General features: G+C 51.2%; 1 non-coding gene across 1 annotated transcript; it reads left to right on the top strand.

Annotated features, from left to right (window-relative positions):
• Positions 1-1,978: 1,978 nt before the first annotated feature.
• On the top strand, positions 1,979-2,051 carry TRNAK-UUU (transfer RNA lysine (anticodon UUU)). Its single transcript has one exon. It is a non-coding gene; the product is annotated as a tRNA-Lys (tRNA).
• Positions 2,052-2,337: the final 286 nt, after the last annotated feature.

Here is a 2,337-nt window from a genome sequence, read left to right as displayed (position 1 = left end):
AAGGAGGGTCCCCAGTGGAGCGGAGGGTACCATGTTCCACCCCCAGCAAGTCTCAGCCAACTGGCGGATCAGTGCAAGGATCCAAGGCTGAGGGGCTGCCTGGGGGGCTCTGTCAGGGATTACCCAGCCCCTGAGACATGCTTGGAGGCCTCCGTGGCCACACTGGGGCCGTTTGGGGAGCTCCAAATCCAAACCAGAAGATGCTGGAGGGACCATGTGGTGTTGGGGATTGAACTGGGGTGAGCGGCATGCAGGATGTGTGATTCCCCGCCCTGTGCTCTCTCTCTGGCTCCTGTGTTCTTTTCGGGAGCACTCCATGATCACGCTTTCCAACTCATTAACTTCCTTCTTGATGCTTTAGCTCTGCTAAAAGTCTAAACGTGTCGTACAAGTCTTTTATTTCCTTTTGAAGCACTTTAATACTCTTTCTCACTCTCCCTGTTCTAAATTTCATTATTTTCCATAATTTTTCTTTTTTGTGAGGGGGCCCTCCCAAATGGTGCTCGGGGAACCCCCCACCCAAGTGATTCTAGGCCAACCAAGATGTCATTTCAGTCAAGGACCTGAGCATGTGGTGCTACTCAGGCCCTGCAGAGAGAGGAGTACCTTAGTCCCCAGGGCCACCTCGGGCAGTGCTCTGGGGCCTTCAGGGCTACTCCAGTGATGCACGGGGGATCACATGGCACAGGTCTGGTATAAACCCAAGCAACTGTACTATCTCCCAGCCCCCTCCATTGCTATTCTGATTTCATTTAATGTGATTTTTAACAGCTCTCTCTCTCTCTCTCTCTCTCTCTCTCTGGATTTGGGGCCATATCTGGTGATGCTCCGGGCTTACTCTGGCTCTCTACTCAGGGATCATTCCTGAGGGTGCTCAGGAGACCATAGGGGGTGCAGGGAATTGATCCTAGGTCAGGTCAGAGGCAAGGCAAGCACCCTACCTTCTGTTACTATCGCTCCTGCCCCTTAACTGTTGTAAACTCATTTCCAGGCAGATTACTCAGTTCTGCTACATTTGAACAGTCCTCTGGATGTTTATTTTGCCCATTTGTTGTGGCAAATTCCTTTGTATATTTTATGTTTTATTTAATATTGTATATTAATTATTTTGTGTTGTATGAAGTAACAATCTTTTGATTTTCTTGTATTTTGTGAAATTTTTTTTCTATATTTTTCAGAAATATATTGCTCTACAGTCTTCTTTTTTGGGTAACTGAGCTGATCCGCCATTTGGCCTATGAGAATGCTAATCCCATCTGCCAGGCCACACTCCGCCCCTATAAGCGTGGGAAGACCCTCTCAGAATACATTCGGCTATGCTCCGAGGTTGATCCCACCACCCAAAAAATAGGGCATGCTATAGGGGCTGCCTTCAAACAGTTCTCTATTCAACCATCGAGCAGTCAGAACAAGCTGTGCTTTGGCTGTCGGCAGCCTGGACATTTCTTAAGAAACTGTCCCAATAAAAAATCGCGGCCCAGACCTAGAAGTCCTTGCCCTAAGTGCAAACAGGGTTTCCACTGGGCGTCAGAGTGCCGCCAGAAGGCCAGGCCGGGAAACTGGGCACAGGGCCAGCCCCAGGGCCCCCAGTCCGCTCCCTCTCCCGTGTCTGGGGCACCTCAGAATCATGGGCCGTTCAACCCATCGGCGTCCAGCCCCCAATTCGCTCCCTCTCCCATGACCGGGGCACCTCAAAATCATCGGCACCCAACCCCTCTGCAGAGCCATCCCATACTCAGCCGGATTGGATCTCTGTGCCACCTCCCGCACAATATTAGTTAAAGAACAGGGACCCCAGATAGTGTATGTCAACGCCTGTGGCCCTTTGCCATCTGGAACTTTTGGCCTAATTATTGGGCGAGGCAATATGCTCCCTCAGGGCGTGCAAGTACTCCCCGGGATTATAGATGCTGATTTTCAAGGGCAGATTGGAGTAGTAGTTGAATCACTCTCCCCATTTTCAGTCTTGGACGCTGGCGCCCGGCTAGCTCAGTCGGTAGAGCATGAGACTTTTAATCTCAGGGTCGTGGGTTCGAGCCCCACGTTGGGCGCCAGATGTGGGGGTCCCATCCTGTCCAGCAGGGAGGACCCTTCGTGGGGCTAAGGAGGGGACGTAACCGAATGAACAGACGCAGAGCCAGAAGGAGGAGGAGAGAGAGAGAGAGTTTATTCACAGCAGTTACAATACTTATACCTCTTGGTGGGAGGGGGCAGTATGCATGCTTGGACCCCCATAGGAACAATAGTAAAATGCAGATCAGGCATGGGCGTTGGGCAGATCAGGCATGGGCGTTGGCTAGTGAGAGGAATGGCGAACTGATAAGATCAGTAAGGTCA

This window comes from Sorex araneus, chromosome 3 (genome assembly GCF_027595985.1).
Source record: "Sorex araneus isolate mSorAra2 chromosome 3, mSorAra2.pri, whole genome shotgun sequence".
Classification (NCBI taxonomy): domain Eukaryota; kingdom Metazoa; phylum Chordata; class Mammalia; order Eulipotyphla; family Soricidae; genus Sorex; species Sorex araneus.
This window is presented reverse-complemented; position numbering and strand designations above follow the sequence as displayed.